The sequence below is a fragment of the Mus pahari genome, chromosome 6, assembly GCF_900095145.1.
Source record: "Mus pahari chromosome 6, PAHARI_EIJ_v1.1, whole genome shotgun sequence".
NCBI classification, from domain to species: Eukaryota; Metazoa; Chordata; class Mammalia; order Rodentia; family Muridae; genus Mus; species Mus pahari.
In genome coordinates, this window is record NC_034595.1 from 87458963 (window position 1) to 87476512 (window position 17550).

General features: G+C 40.3%; 1 protein-coding gene across 2 annotated transcripts in view; it reads left to right on the forward strand.

Moving 5' to 3' along the window:
• Positions 1-17550, forward strand: part of Luzp1 (leucine zipper protein 1) — an 82905-nt gene that overhangs the window by 39474 nt on the left and 25881 nt on the right. For both annotated transcript variants that reach the window (XM_021200472.2, XM_029539605.1), the window contains exon 2: positions 14192-14294. The gene's annotated coding sequence lies outside the window, so the exon portion shown is untranslated. The remainder of the gene's footprint in view (positions 1-14191; positions 14295-17550) is intronic.

Below are 17550 nucleotides of genomic sequence, written 5' to 3' on the forward strand. Positions count from 1 at the left end.
TTTTCCTTTCCCCTTTTCCTTCCCCTTTTCCTTCCCTTTTTCCTTCTTCCTTCCCTTTTCCTTTTTCCTTCCCTTTTCCTTTTTCCTTCTTTTTCCTTTTTCCTTCTTTTTCCTTTTTCCTTCTTTTTCCTTTTTCCTCCTTTTTCCTTTTTCCTCCTTTTTCCTTTTTCCTTTCCTTTCCTTTCCTTTCCTTTCCTTTCCTTTCCCTCTTTCTCTTTCTCTTTTCTTTTCTTTCTTTCTCTCTTTCTCTCTCCCTCTTTCTTCCTCTCTCTTTCTCTCTCTCGCTTTCTTTTTCTCTTTCTTGCACTCTTTCTCTTTCTCTCTTTCTCTTTCTTAATTTCTTTCTCTTTCTCTCTTTCTCTTTCTCTCTTTCTCTTTCTTAATTTCTTTCTCGCTCTTTCTCTTTCTCTCTTTCTCTTTCTCTTTCTCTTTCTCTTTCTCTCTTTCTCTTTCTCTCTTTCTCTTTCTCTCTTTCTCTTTCTCTCTTTCTCTTTCTTTCTTTCTTTCTTTCTTTCTTTCTTTCTCTACCTCTTTCTCCCTTTCTCTCTCTCTTTCTCTTACACTCTTTCTCTCTCTTTCTCTCTCTTAATTTCTTTCTCGCTCTTTCTCCCTTTCTCTCTTTCTTTCTCTCTTTTTCTCTTTCTTGTACTCTTTCTCTCTCTCTTTTTCTCTTTCTCTCTCTTAATTTCTTTCTCGCTCTTTTTTCCTCTTTCTTTCTCTCTCTTTTTCTTTTTCTTTCTCTCTTTTTCTTTCTTTCTCTCTTTCTCTCTTGTTCTCTCTCTCTTTCTTTCTCTCTCTTTCTCTCTCTCTCTCGCTCACTCTCTCTCGCTCTCGCTTTCTTTTTTTTTTCCGAGACAGGGTTTCTCTGTATAGCCCTGGCTGTCCTGGAACTCACTCTATAAACCAGGCTGGCCTTGAACTCAGAAATCTGCCTGCTTCTGCCTCCCAAGTGCTGGGATTAAAGGCGTGCATCACCACTGCCTGGTTAAACTTGATATTTTCAGTAAGGATGAGAGACAACGGATCAGGTATGACTATTGTATGGATACTTGAAAAATGAGATATGGCTTGGCACCAATTACATTTATTTATGTGTGTGTCTACTTCTTCAAGGTCTAAGTTACATTGGCTTCTTATGTGGATGCTGGGGATTGAATTCAAGTCCTAATGCTTGCCTGACAAACAGTTTACCAACTGAACCATTTTCCAAGCACCTTACTTTTTGAGACATTGTCTCACTAACTTAGCCAGACTGGACTTTGAACTTGTAGTTCTCCTGCTTCAGCCCCTCAAGTACCTGGGATTACAGGCCCGTGACACTTAACCAGGCCCCATCTTACTGCTTAATGAATTCCCTTCAACCTAGTTTCAACAGTGGGGAATCATGGCCAGTCTTTTCATCATAATTCCATACGCTTAGCTCCCCTGTATTCATATTGGCCTTCATTTTCCTTCCCTTTCTGTGCTCCCCCAATCCCTCATCCTGTATTTTAAGCAAATTGTAAATATCATGTAAGAGAGAGAGAGAACAAGCACAGTTGTATACAGGCTAGTAAGTCATGACCTTAGACAAGACATTTCATAACTCTTACTATATTTTCTTCATTAGAAGCAAGTCACCAGGTAGAGACTGCAATAAAGAGAGGGCCCACCTAAGAGTGTAGAGTGCAGTGGTGGTGCATGCCTTTAATTCCAGCAATTGGGAGACAGAGGCAGGTGGATTTCTGAGTTCAAGGGCAGCCTGGTCTACAAAGTGAGTTCCAGGACAGCCAGGGCTATACAGAGAAACCCTGTCTTGGGAAAAAAACCAACCCCCCCCCCAAAAAAAAAAAATTCCTGATACTGATAGTAGTTACCACTGGAAACTGTTTTTAGAAAACTTAACATCATGTATGTATTTGCCTTTTTACTATACAATTGATGCTAGAGAGGACAAATGATCCTTCAGTACTTGTGTTTCATTTACCCCATATAAAAGTTGTTATTAGTGTAACTTTTTTCAAACTTTATTTTTAATTATGGTTCTTAAACACTTTAACCTCCCTTGTAGCCTACCACCCACTAGAGGTAGTGGAAAGGAAAGGATGGGGGTGGTGTGCAAAGTGGACCTGTTTAGAAAAGTTCTTTAGAGCAACTCCCATCTGTGTCATCTGGAAATCAGCAGTTCAGTTCACAGGTTAGCAGGCAGCAGCAGCTCAATCCACTCACAAACACTTCACAGATACACCACCAGTCCAGTTCAGTAGAGTCAGGATAGCAACAGTAGTGACACAACCTAGCAGATACTAGCAGAGACAGCTAGGCCTTAGCTTTGACTTGAGTTAGCAGGAGGGACCAATAGGGACACCAGGAGAAGTTCTCAGCTGTGCCTATCTCAGGGAAGCGAAGATCAGCTGAGACAAGAGACCCATAAGCATCGCATAGCTAGCTGTACCAGCAAGCCAATCTCTGTCTCCATCACTCCATAGAGTCCTATTTATACCTTCCAGATATCATGTGTCTTTCACATCATGTACATGCCTTGCTTCAGTATATGCATCCAATCAGCCTGAGTCCATTGAAGTGGCAGGAAGCTGGAGTACATCACTAGAAGTTTTTTGGTATGTTTCTGTTGAGGGGTTAGGAGGTACTTGTGGCAACTTGCACACACATGGTATATGTTCACACAGGAATGCACATGTACACAAAAAGACATTCATAAGTACAGGAAGGAACTTGGGAGGGAGGAGAGCCTGTTCCTCTGATTTGGGCATCCTTCCTGCCCTTTTGAATGTTGCTTGGTTATACTTCCGGTCTTGCCCAACCACCACTCTTAGTATATCTTTAAAATTCTTTCTGTTGCAACCACACCAGTGTTTTTCAAAGTTTCTTTTTCCAAGGACTTCCTGATACACCTAAACAAAGGGATTGACAATTAAAATACATAAGATTTAATTACAATGTCAATGTAAAGGAAACTGTTGTTTGGTCATCAACATTGTTATGTAACTGAATTAAAGTTGGGACCCAGCTCCTCTGACTTTTGACTGTCTGTAGTATGTTGCCCTGGCAGGAAACAGGGAGGAAAATGTATGGCATAGAGGCTAAAGGCTGTTCTCTAGACACTATAAAACGAAAGACAGTTGTTGCTTTAATAGTACCAAGGTTGTATATAGAAGCTGTTTTTTAATCTTGCATTGTAATAGAGAGATGAGATGTTTGTTGTAAGCAAAAGACTTGCACATTGATTTTTAGGCACTTAGAAATTAATCAAATGCCGGGTGTGGTGGCACATGCCTTTAATCCCAGCACTTGGGAGGCAGAAGCAGGCGGATTTCTGAGTTGGAGGACAGCCTGGTCTACAGAGTGAGTTCCAGGACAGCCAGGGCTATACAGAGAAACCCTGTCTCGAAAAACCAAAAGAAAAAAAGAAAAAAAGAAAGAAATTAATCAAAAAAAAAAAAAAAAGTCACATTCTAAGTTTAGTGTGATTAAAAACAATTTGAAACCTTCGAGTGACTAATACCTGTTAAGACTTGAAGTTCATCCTGTGACTGATAGGATAGAACTTGGATACCTCCTTGGACAAAACCAAACAGAAGCCCTTCCTCAACTCTCCCTATTTTTAACCACCTTTACTTTTACACATATAAATGCTTCTACATAGCTGTTGTCTTAGGGTTTTACTGCTGTGAACAGACACCATATCCAAGGCAACTCTTGTAAGGACAACATTTATTTGGGGCTGGCTTACAGGTTTAGAGGTTCAGTCCATTATCATCAAGGTGAGAGTATGGCAGTGTCCAGACAGACATGGTATCGTGCTAGAGGAGCTTAAGAGTTTAGCCTCTTGTTCCAAAGGCAGCTAGGAGAAGACTGGCTTCCAGGCAGCTAGGACTAAGATCTTAAAGTCCACTCCCACAGTGACACATCTACTCCAACAAGGACACTTCCTAATAGTGCCTCTCCATGGGCCCAGCATATATAAACCACCACAGCTGTCTATGTTTACTGTCTCTCCACTCAGTCCATCTGACTTCTGTCCCTTACATTTCACAGTAACATCCTTATTGAGGTCACCAGTATTTTTTACCAAACTTAATTTTACAAAAATGTTGTCTGTAGTTTTCTTGGCTAGTGAACTGTTACCACTCATTCCTTCTGGGACTCTTCTTTTCACTCACCTCCCTAATCTTCCTCCTACGTCTCTGGTGTTTTTACAGGCTCATCCTCTTTTCTGTGGCTATTAAATGCTTATGCTTCCATGCCCTCCTCTCTTCACATAGTAGACATTCTCCCTGAGTAATCTCCATCCACCCCCATTGGCTTTATGGATATGAGTCATACCTTTGTGTCTCCAACCCACACCACTCCTCTGGGGATATAGACCCCATCTGTTATCTACCAAGTACTGTTCTAGCCACTGGGGATATAGTGATGAACTAGACAGAAAAGTTATAATTATTTATACAGAGGAGAGATGAATAATAAAATAGCAGGTAGGGATATGCTAAGATGAGCACAAAGTGTGGTGATATAGTAGAGGGTGAGAGTTATTTTATGTTGGCTGATCCAAACTTTACTGAGGTAGTAAATTGTATGCTGAACTTTGAATGACTAAAAGGAGCCAGCTATACAAAGGGAAGAGGGAACAGGTAGCGCAAAGGCTCTAGGTAGAAATGAATGCAGCATATACATGAAACGGAAAGTGAAGAGAGGAGGGTGAGCCCTGACATCAGAAAGTAAGAGTAGGACTAGGCTGTGGCTGAAGACTGTAGACAAGTGAAATGGAAAGCTACTGGAGTTTTTTGTTTGCTTGATAGTTTAGAGTTTTGATCCAAAATTAAAATTTTGGAAATATAATGTCCCGAGAGTGATTTATATGGGGACAACTGGAATCAGAGAAGCTTAATGGGGTTCTGACAGCAGCAAGTGAGAGTAAGTACAGCAAGGAATGTGGAGAACAGGGACAGAACCAAGTACCCTGGGATGTAGGATTGACAGGACCTGCTGATTGACATTTTCTTAAAGCAAAGAAAAGTCCAGAGTGAATCTAGGTGCTCGATCTGCACAGCTTGATGAGTGGTTGTGCTATGACTGAGGTAAGCAGGCATTGAAAGGGTTGTGTTTACAGTGAGAAGAGTGGAAGCCAAGATTCATGAAGAATATGAGTTTGTGGAGGCTAGCTGTCAATTAGACATTTAGATAGATATCAAAGGAGAGTTTCTTGTTTTGTTTTGTTTTTTTCTAAATAGGAAATTATGAATCTTATTTCCCAAATATGCTTTCTGGATCAATGTGACAATCCTTTAGAAACTATTGACTCATTGGTTTTATTTTAATTTTATTTTTTTTAGATTATCTCATTTTATTTATATGACTGTTTAGCCTGCATATATATCTGTGCACCATGTACTCTTACAAAAAAAGAGGGACTTGTATCTCCTCGTACTGGAATTATGGACAGTTGGGTGGTCTCCATGTGAATTGTTGGGACCCAAATTCAAGTCCTCTCTCTGCAAGAGCAAGTGTTCTTAACTGCTAAGCAATATTTCCTGTCCCTAGAATCTCATTTTAGTGAGTCCCTCTAGTCATCTTGTATCACATTATTTTTCTGTTCTAAGAGCATGACTTCTCAAATTATCTGTAAGTTGAGTCCAGTTTTTTTTTTTTTTTCCCCTAATCTGCCAGAGACCACCGCATGGCTGCATGCTGTGCATGTGCCCACTCCACATGCTCTTTAGTGCCTTTGCTGGCTAGACCCTGTTTGAGATGGATCCACTAATCATGGATTTGGATGTTGCAGCAATTGACAAGTTGTTACACAAGTGTCTAAGTGTTAACTTTCACTTCTTTGGCTCTATTGGAAGGGCCAGTATTGGATTGTGCAGTTTACTCCAAGTAGGCACCTTCTAGTGAATGTTGTATGCTGATGGCTGCAAAGAAAAAAAGTAATGATATGAGAAGAGAGTGAGAGTAATGTATATACAAAGAACAGCAGGGGCTATATCTGCTGTAACTAAGGAAAGCAAAATGCTGACATAGTATTAGATTTGGAAAATAAAGGTCTGGATATTGCTTCCTGGTGACATGTTATCAGCTCATGGCTTTAGAGGTTAATTGAAAAGGGAAGTAAAGTCATGAAAGGGAACTTAGGGAAAAGCATGGCACCATTGCTAGCAGTGTAGAGATGTGTGTTTGAAGTCTGTGGTGATGTATTTAAAGTGACACTGGTTCATGGTTCCAGTGGTTTTTTTTCTTTGACATCTAGCTGCTTTTCTGTAGGCTTAGACAGGCTTGATGTTTTTAATGTACAGAAGAAGGAGGAGCAGCCAGTATATTAAAAATCCTTACTCGGTACGAGTTATGAGGGAAGCAACATGAAGATGGGTATATAAACTTACTTAATCTATGTCTCTTTTATAAGAGTGATAATAGTGTCTGTCACATAGTTGTTTAAATTGATTGATACAAAGTACTTAGAAAAAATGGTTACCAGTACCTGTAGAGATGGCTTAGTAGTCAGCTATTCCAGACCACCAGGGTTCAATTTCCAGCACCCACATGGAAGCTCATAAACCATCTGTAACTCCAGTTCCAAGAGATGTAACAGCCTCTCTGGCCTCTAGCACCAGTTATGCATGTGGTCCACTGTTATACATGCAAGCAAAGCTTTTGTGTTTAAAAAAAGAAAAGAGAAAAAAATGGTTAGGTGTAGCATATGATAAATCTCAGAATACATCTCTTACTAGCTTTTACATAATTTCTCCAGGACTTCAAAAATCAGTTTCCAACTTATCTTTCTTAGGAACATTCTTCCTCCCATCTGTTTTTCATACTGAAGTCAAAGTGATCTTTTCAGAGCACAAATGTCTTATCTTTACTACTTAAGGGACTTCCTGTAATTCTTCAAATAAAGGTTTAAACCGATGTCTGGCAGTGGCAGGGGGATCTTTGAGATCGAGGACAGCCAGGACTACACAGAGAAACGCTTGTCTTGTAAAAACCAGGAAAAAAAAAAAAAAACAAGCAAACCAAACCTGATAGTTTATTCTCCAAGGTGTGCATGTGTACATGGTGTGGCTTCCTATATACCTCTGCAGTATCCTCTTTGCTTTTTTTTTTTTTAAAAGGGAGGAGAGGTTGTGTAGGGTCACACTCTTGTAGCCCAGGCTGGTCTAGAACACATTATGTTCTAACCCAGGCTAGCTTTGAACTCATAACATTTCTCCTGCCTTAGCCTTAAAAGTGCTGGGGTTCTAGCCTTGAGCCACCATGCTAGGCTGCTCTCTCTTGGTTCTTTACTGTTTCCCTTTCACTTGGAACAGTCTCACCAGAGGGCACCCGTTAGGCACTTAGAGTGAGGAAATTTCTATCTAGTCACAGTACATATAATTTATGTACTTTATGATTATTTTTTTTTTATTTCAGTCTGCTCTCACTACTGTGAAGACAAGGACTGTTTCTATTCACTTTTCATTCTCAGTGCTGACCTAAGAGATCCATATATTATAGGAAGTTAGTTGCTATTTGAATGAATAAACAAATGAATTCAATAACTGCTTGTCAGTTACTTAGGTTTATGATGTTTGCACTGTGGAGCAGGATTGGCTTTTCTGTGGCCAATTTGAGATAATACCTCAGAAGAGAAGCAAAATTTGGAGCAGAATAACCTGGGTGAGAGTCCACTTTACCATTTATTAGCTGTGAGACTTTGAGCCCTTGCTTCTTTGTTAAAAGACAGACTGGTATTTATCTGATTATAATTACCATGGAGATTGATGGTAATTAATTAATTAAAAGTAGTTATGATTTCTCCTCCTCCTTAGGATAGTTGTGACTTGCTGTTTAACTACTTTGATTAAATGCTTAGGCTGTCTTGATAATTAGACTCATAGAAGTTAGGGATTCAGCTTGGTCTTCAGATTCAGCCAGCTAAAACTTTTTTTTAACTACATTTTATTTTGTGGAGACGTGAATGTGTGTGTGTGCACAATGACCATGTGGAAGTCAGAGGACAACCTGTAGCAGTTGGGTCTCTACATCATGTGCATATCAAGGATAGAGCTCAGGTCATAAGGTTTGAGTCTGACTGACCCAAAATGCAAGTGGCTGTTGGAGTTGTCAGGGATAGAACTTGAGATCTCAACATTGGGGAACAGATTTCACTTTGTTTTTAAAAAGACTCTTATTTTAACAATGTGTATATGTGTGCATCTGTGTGTGAATTTGTGCGTGTGAGTACAGGTGCCCTTGACCAGGTTTGTCAGATACTCTGGAGCTAGAATTGTAGGAAGTAGTGATCTGTCTGATGTGGGTGCTCAGGCCTGAACTTGGATCCTCTCTAAGGGCAATATGTACTCCTAACTGCAGGGCCATCTCTTCAGATCCAGTTTACTTGATAAATTGGTTTGTTGTGGTTGTTGTTGTGATGATTTGATAGGGTTTCACTGAATGTAGCCTAAGGTGGCCTCAAATTCACCATCCTCCTGCCTTAGTCATCCAATTACTGGGATTATGAGTATGGATTTCCAGCTTCAACCAACTAAAAAAATTCATTAAAAAATTCTAGTACATTTATTTACCTTTTAAAAATGTGTATGAGTGTTTTTTGCTTGTGTCAGGGTTTCTATTCCTGCACAAACATCATGACCAAGAAGCAAATTGGAAGTGTATTTCAGCTTACACTTCCTTGTTGCTGTTCATCACCAAAGGAAGTCAAGACTGGAACTCAAGCAGGTCAGGAAGCAGGAGCTGATGCAGAGGCCATGGAGGGATGGATGTTCCTTACTGGCTTGCTTCCCCTGGCTTGTTCAGCTTGTTCTCTTATAGAATCCAATATTAACAGCCCAGGGATGGCAACACCCACAAGGGACCCTCCCCCCTTAATCACTAATTGAGAAAATGCCCTACTGCTGGATCTTATGGAGGCACTTCCCCAACTGAAGCTCCTTTCTCTGTGGTAACTCCAGCCTGTGTCAAGTTGACACAAAACTACCCAGTACTGCTTATATTCATGTATGTGTATGCTTCTTACCCTTGCTGGTCAGAAGAGAGTGTTAGATCATTTTTACATACGGTTTAGTGGAACCTTTTGTTGGATGAGTAAACTGAGGTCTAGTTTCTTCTCCAAGCCCCATGGTATATTAGCAGCAGAGCATAGATTGCCAATTATGTTTCTGCCTCTGAGGATTCGTCTTACTCTTAGTTTCGTCTTCAGTCAGAGAAGACCACTTGCTGTAGATTCTCTTCTTTTCTCTTTGTGAGGTGTTAGAGTGAGCCAGATTGGAGATAAAGGCAGAATTACCAAAATGGTATGCCTTCTGCAATTGAGGTTTAGTTTTTCAATGTGTGCCTAAAATGTCCTGAGCTCCAGCATTCAGTGGCTCAGCATATGAAGTGAGTGAGGACATTTGGGGCAGCTGCTTCACTATCTCTTACATCACATTTACATAAGCACACACATCCATGCTCATATACATATATGTCTCTAACACACACACACACACACAAATAATTCTTAAAAATTAAATATATCTAGGGGCTGGTGAGATGGCTCAGTGTTACGGTAAGAGCACCCGACTGCTCTTCCGAAGGTCCGGAGTTCAAATCCCAGCAACCACATGGTGGCTCATAACCATCCGTAATGAGATCTGACGCCCTCTTCTGGAGTGTCCGAAGACAGCTACAGTGTACTTACATATAATAAATAAATAAATCTTTAAAAAAAATTAAATATATCTAAACTTCAGGTTGGTTGCTTTATCAACTTTAGTGACACTGACCAAGTGTCCCATGTTGTCCTATAATAGTCAGACTTTTGTAGAAGATATTGCAGATGCAAGTGTATCAGCTCTATTCCCTGACAACACTCAGAGCTCTGTCAGCAGTTATAGGACATCAAAGATTGACTTGCTTCCCAGTGTTCCTGGAGCTACTTTGGACATTGTTTCAATTTTCTTCCTGACCTTTTATTTTCTGCCTTCACAAGTTCAAGGCAGGATTTCTCTGTGTAGTCCTAGTTGTCCTGGAATTCTCTTTGTAGACCAGGCTGGCCTCAAACTTACAGAGTTCTACCTGACTCTGTTCCTTACGCACTGGGATTAAAACTGTGTGCCAGTATCACCTGGAGATCTAATTTTTAAATTTTTTTCCTGTGTATGGTAAATATGTGCATGGGTGTATGTGCTTATGCAAAAGTACATGTTTACATATTCATGCTTCTATGTGTATAGGCCCAGAGGTCAATTTCAAGTGTCCTTCCTCCTTTGCTCTATATCTTGCTTTTGAGATAGTGTCATTTATTGAACCTGGGACTCTCAGAGACTGGGTGACCAGCAACCATTCAGAATGGGGTAACAGATGTGCATTACTATATCAGGTTTCTGCACATGGGTGTTGAAGATCTCCAAGATACCTAAAGTAACTGTGACCTCAGATCCTATTGTCTAACAACCATTTTACTCACTGAGTCACCTCCCCAATACTCAATTCTGTTATTAAGTCTGTTTAGTGAATTAAAACAGAACAAAATACAATTTTTTTTTTAAAGATTTATTTATTTATTATATGTGAGTACACTGTAGCTGTCTTCAGACACTCCAGAAGAGGGCGTCAGATCTCATTACGGATGGTTATAAGCCACCATGTGGTTGCTGGGATTTGAACTCCGGACCTTCGGAAGAGCAGTTGGGTGCTCTTACCCACTGAACCATCTCACCAGCCCCCCAAAATACAATTATATTTCTGTTCTAAACTCCTTTTTAAAAATCTTCCAACGTCTCATTCCAAAATTTACCATTTTTCCTTTAGTTTTGAGCATTTCTTTTAGGTGTAATACTTGTATTTTCTATCTTTGGTCAATTTGAGTCCTGTAAAAGTTACTTGTAATTGTATTCTTGGAGGCTTACAGAATAAACTCACCCTTTCCAGATCTTTCTGATCTTTGGTTGGCTGGTTCAACTCAACTGTTCTGACTCAAACTCCTCTCTAAGCTCACTGATTCAAACTGACTTCTCTTGGTTTCTGACTGAATTGCTCTGTGTGGTCTCAAACTAATTTTGGCAATATGTTCTAATCTTCTGCCTCCATCTCATTCTCTGGCTCATTCTGTCTTCAGCTATGTCTAGTTTATTCTCTCTACAACCTGTCTCTGTAAAACTGTCCTGGTAAAAACTGCCTCTGAATTCCAAAAACTGATCTGCCACCAGCTGAACTACCATGAACTCAACTTCAGTGCACTGCCTCTCAACTGACTGACTCATTAATATGTAAAGTCTTTCTCTGGTTCATCACTTTGTCTATCCCTCAATCAGACATCATTTTCAAGCATGGTTGCTTCCTTCTACGAACTAACCTTACCTACATTGTTTGGGAGTAAATGTGTGTACTAAGGGCATGTCTGTATTTCAGCCAGAGGGGTTAAAGGTATGTCATTCCATCTGGATCATACAGACCTAGAAAGTCTTTGGATGTCATCCCTTCCCAGAGCAGCCATGTTGCTAGATTAAAATTCCTCTACAGAGTCTTAAAGTGTTGTCTTCTGCTTATGGGTTTTTAGTTACTAGGCTTCATTTTTCTAATTCTTTACATAATTTAGGGTTATATCTTATACATTTGGATGCAGGAGTACTTTTGGATTTTTTGGAGGGCATTGTGGTTTTAAGACAAGGTGTCTCTGTGTAGCCCTGGCTCTCCTGGAATCACTTTGTAGATCAGGCTGGCATTGAACTCACAGAAATCCTCTTGTTTCTGCATCCTGAGTGCTGGGGCAAAAGGTGTATGCCACCACATCTGGCTTTCAGTTGGTATTTTTAGTTTAGTAACGATTAATCAGATTCACATTACAAGCTTTGCCACCCTAGCGGTGGCAAGTATTCTTTCTTACTCTTTTGTTTTTAATGAGGTCTTTGGATTCTGCCTTCTGCATTGTATAGTTCATGGTTGTTGGCCAGTTTAAAACCAAGTTTGCACCCACAGCTGGGTCTTGATTTTCCTATTTCCCATTATCTTTGGCTGGTCCAGTCTCTGGTTCCTCCAGAAGCCTAATATTTGCTTTATCATTAGGACTACAGCTAGATGCTTTCAGCCAGAACCTACCCCAGTCCCTTTTTGAGTTTTCCTAAATCTGCCAGTTTCTGTTCATTTCAGATGGTTGTTTTTGTTTTTATCGTGTTTATAGCTGTAATCTTTGAGAGGGTCAAATGGAAGCAGAATTCTCTAAAAGTATTTTTATTCATTACAGAAAAATTATGGAAACAAAAAGGAGACAACAATGTTCATGTTAATATGCTTTGTAACCTTGGACAAGTCTTTCCTCTCTGGAACTTCCTTGTTCCTCAGGAAAATGAGGCAGTTGGTGAACTGTCCATACTGTGTAAGGACTCATTCTTTCATCTCTGCTTTGAAGACAGTCTTGCACTTACTGTATATACCACTGGTATATAACACTGGCAGGGCCAACAAAAAGCTCTCTGAAGGAGCTGTAGCCTGGAGTTGGTATTCCCACTGTCAGTCATCTTGGGCTGGTGAGGGACTCAGTATGTAGAGACCTGTTCCATGAAGCCTGACAACCTGCGTCCAACTCCTGGGATACATACACATGGTAGGAGGAAAGAATATAGATCCTTTTTATTTCATTTTATTTTTATTTGTAAAATATTTATTAATTTATTTTATGCATATGAGTACACTGTAGCTGTCTTTAGACACAGCAGAAGAGGGCATTGGAATCCATTACAGATGGTTGTGAGCCACCATGTGGTTGCTGGGGATTGAACTCAGGACCTCTGGAAGAGCAATCAATGCTCTTAACCCCTGAGCCATCTTTTCAGCCCTGGGTATGAATCCTTTTAAAAAGAAATTCTTTAGGCTGGAGAGATGGGTGAAGGGTGAAGAACAAAGGAAGACTTTCCTTCAGTTCCCAGTGCCTATTCAGTGACTCACAACTATCTGTAACTCAAATCCCAGGGCTCTGATGTCCTCTTTTGGCCTTTGTAGGACTAAATTATGCTGAGGATCATGTCCTGGGCTTAATGCATGCCAACAATTGAGCTACACCCCCTAGTCCATGCTTCAGGTTACTGACTTATAGCTTCAGATACTTCTTTTCCTGTCCAGTCTTTTAAGCCATTAAAGAAACAAACAACAAAACTATTATCTCATTCTCTAATTCTGTCTTAGCTCTCGAAGAGAATAGGGACAGTTGGTTCTGTGGCATGCATAAATTTTAGGGTTGTAGAGTTCAGACTAAAGGGACTAGCAGTCTTAGAAGGAAGCTAGAAGAAGGTGGTCTGTAGGGATGGTAAGTCATGGTTCAAGGAAGGACATGTTTGAATGTGAGATTGTGTCCAAAAGCTTTAGGTTAGCACTCACCTATACCATTTTCATTCTTTGAGAGTATAGACAGGAAGATTTGACTCAATCCTCTACCCCCCATAACTTTTCTCTAATTTTAGCAGTAAGTTTCAGATTGATTAGCTTTTTACCTTTTAGGGAGTGATTTCTTTTAAATAAAACTAGAGAGGTTTGTAGAAAATCTACTTTTAGCTCTAACTAAGCTAAAATTAATGGGCAGTTAAGACCCACTTTTGATGATTGAGTCAAAAAGGTGATAAAATGAGAGTTAGTATTGTGAAATGGCTTCTTTTTTCTTTTTTTCAGATAAACTTGAGTTTAAGTATTGACTGTGTTTACTGAGTAAGTTATAGGATTTTGGACAAAGTCATTTCTTAAGATTTAGATTATCTATATGCAACATTATCACATTGATGTTTTATATAAAATATACTACCCAGGATGGAATAGATTTTCTACTTGTCTTCCCAAACATTTTTAGTATAATTCCAGCTTTACCCCTATGTCATTGCATGACTTACCTTTTCCACGATCCAGTTTCCTCTTTCACTTGGGTGTTAGTTGATTTCTGAGGTGCTTCCCAGATGCAAGATGTCATAAATCTTTAGAATATTGGGAAGTAATAGATTTCTAATTTAAGACAATCTGGCCTGGAATCATATTATCTGATAGGAGGGGAGGTAACGTGGAGCCTCGTTTCCCTTCAGAGACATAGGTAGCTTTCTTTACAGTCAGGGTATAGGTATAGCTCTTCCTTGCCTTTTTCTGATGCTGAACTATATGTGAAAGTCTTTGGGTCACCTGAGCCTTGGCATGATTCATGCTATACTTATTTCTTCTTTTATATTCTGTCTAGGTCAACAAGCAGCTACCAGTGAAAGACAGTGACTGTTTACAAGACAGCAGACAGTGGGGAGGACAACCATATGTTCCCACAGAAAGCCCCCATTACCTAAATGGTAAGTATACTGCACAGTGATGGCTGGCAGACCAATAGAATTGGGTGTTTTCTGAAGTCTTGACAATTTTCTACCCCAGGGAGGAAAGTCGGTGTTGGTTGATACCTTGTTGTTTGAACCATAAATGAGGCTAAGCTAAGTGCTTTACATGTTTTCTCTGTTTGACCTTGTTGTTTGAACCATAAATGAGGCTAAGCTAAGTGCTTTACATGTTTTCTCTGTTGTGTCCATCAACCTGATAGGGTTATAGTCTACTCATGAAGCCAAAAACTTTAATGAGCAGGGCTAACCTGTCACTTATTGAGTGACACTTACTGTGTGTCAGGCCTGTCTGTCACACGTTTTCTTTCTTAATACCTATTCCAACTTTTTGCAGTCAGTGCTTTTATCATTGCCAGAGAGTGAGGTGAGAGGTTAATTTATCAAGTTTACACAGGCAACAAAAGGCAGAATTAAGTTTTTAAACTAGGTCCTTTTCATTGTATCACATTCACCTTTTGAGAAAGTTATTTTCTGGGTTGAGATGGTGGCTCACTTACCTTTAAGAAGCACACCAAAATAAACTTTAAAGAAACTTGGACTAAAAACCATTCCTTTGCTCTCTCTGGGTTTTGTGAGCCAGTCTTTATTGGCACAGGAAGGCTGTGGAGAATGCCAATGAACTAGGACTGAGAGGACAAGAACTGAGTTGGGGGGGGGGTGCAGCTAAGGGACTTCGTGGTCCTCGTCACTTCTGGTGTACTGTGGATAGAGAAAGGACTGGGGGAAAGTTTGAAAAATGTGCAGTGGTCATGGAAATGCCTGGATATAGAGAAATCTCGGTAACACTACTCAAGTCAATCCACTCATGAAAAGGACGTTATAAGAACAAGGAGGAACTTGTCATGAGGTACTGGATAACATAGAAACATGTTCTTTACCCTGTGGATCTCAGAGTCTGGTGTAAGTCAGACAGTATTGAGTTTTCATATAATGTGGTTAACATTTGAGGCTGATAAATAGTGAATTCCTGTAGAGCCTTCGAAAGATGGAATGAGTTTTCTGGTGGAAAAGTGTCTGTCCTTCTTGTCATTAGAAGTGCTTAGACACCCAGGTGTGATGGTGCACGCCTTTAATAATCCCAGCACTCCGGAGGCAGAGGCAGGCAGATTTCTGAGTTTGAGGCCAACCTGGTCTACAAAGTGAGTTCCAGGACAGCCAGGGCTACACAGAGAAACCCTGTCTCGAAACCCCCCCCCCCAAATAAAAGAAGTGCTTAGACAAGAATTGATGATGAGTTACTAAGACAACTTGTATATTGAATTCTTTCCACTTTGAAAAGTGCCTGTCCCAACAACTCTATAGTGTGAAGCAGATATGTCAGACATATAAGTGAATAAACATAGCCATATTTCAACTAAATTATTTATAAAATCAGGCAAGCCGCTCAGTTGGTAGACTGTTTGTTTAGCATGCCCAGGTTTAGTCCCCAGGACCAACCTAAGTCTGTATGGTTATATATCAAACTGCAAAGAAGTTTTCTGACCCCTGCTATAAATGACTGTTGGGAACAGGAAATGAATCATGGCAACTATGTTGGGAAAAGGGGCAGGGCAGGATTTTTTATGTTCTATTTCAGATCTTCCTAATCTGCAAGGGCAGGAAGAAGAGCTAGTTTCTAAAGGGCTAGCTAGGTTCACTTAGAAGTAGGTTTAAGAGGCTGAGAATGTAGCTCAGTTGGTGAAATGCTTGTTTAGCATGCCCAGGTTCAGGTCCCCAGTACCACACAAGCCAGGTGCTGTGATATATACCTATAGTCTTAGCACTTGGGAAGCAGAGGCAGTGGGTCTAAAAAATTCTAGGCCATCCTTGGTTACATACTGAGTTCAAGGACAGCATGAAATAAACAAGGCCCTGTTCTTGGTTTTGTTTTTTGTTCATTTTGTTTTGTTTTTTTGTTTTGTTTTGTTTTGTTTTGTTTTGTTTTGTTTTGTTTTGTTTTAAGAGGCTTAAGAAGTTTGGCAAAAATGAGCTGCCAAATGGAAATACAATTGATATCTTTCTAATATTAATCAGAACTGAGGTAGATATTGATGTGAGAGACATTGGCTGTAAAAGATGGAACTGACGGTTGGTACATGCCTGTGACCCAGGCACATGGCAGGAACATTATGAACTTGAGGCTAGTGTAAGATACATGATAAGTTCCAGGAGCACTTGAACTCTAGGGGAAAGTGTGGAAATGAAACACAAGCAAGCAGGACTGTCCATCCTTCCCTTTACTTTTCTGTGGTTCTAAGGTTTAGCATGAACAGGTTCCCTCCAGAGGCCACTCCCAGGCACAGTTAATTGTTATTTCTGACCTCTCAGGGCCAGTGTGTATGTATGGTGTCAAGTGTGCTAAGAAGAGAAGTAGTGTATGAGGGTGGGAGTGGTGGGTGCCTGTGATGTCATTTGCGATGGTCAGGAAGAAGCTACTGCTTGCTGCTCTGCTTCCTCTCTCTAAGCTCTTGTGAGGTTTTTTTGTTTTTTTTTTTTTTTAAAGATTTATTAATTTACTTATGTATACAGAAGAGGGCATCAGATCCTACTACAGATGGTTGTGAGCCACCATGTGGTTGCTGGGAATTGAACTCAGCGGCAGTCAGTGCCCCTAACCGCTGAGCCATCTCTCCAGCCCTCTCTGAGTTCTTGATCTTCTTGCCCCAGTCTCCCAAGTGCTTGGATCACAGGAGAGTGACATTAAGCTCAGTAGGAATGGCTTTATTTTTTAAAAAACATTGTTTTATTTTTGGCTATGTCTGTCTTATTTTTTTTAAAGACAAAGGAGAAGCTCTTAATTTTTTCATTCTTGCACTTCACAGAAGTCTTCACATCATAGATGTTCCATACATATTTACTGAATAATGAATCTTCTGCAGAGAGCAGGGAAACGTTAGGAAGAAAGGAATCTTTTCTCTTTGTATATAGCCCAGGATACAGCACCTCCACCACTTTCTCCAGATGAGAGATGTGTATTAAAGAAATTAAAGGTATGGAGTTTGAGGCCAGCCTGGTGAATAGTGAGTTCCAGGACAGCCAGGATTATTTAGAGAGACCCTGAGCTGGGCGTGGTGGCGCACGCCTTTAATCCCAGCACTTTGGGAGGCAGAGGCAGGCGGATTTCTGAGTTCAAGGCCAGTCTGGTCTACAGAGTGAGTACAGCCAGGGCTATACAGAGAAAACCTGCCTTGAAAAACCGAGAGAGAGAGAGAGAGAGAGAGAGAGAGAGAGAGAG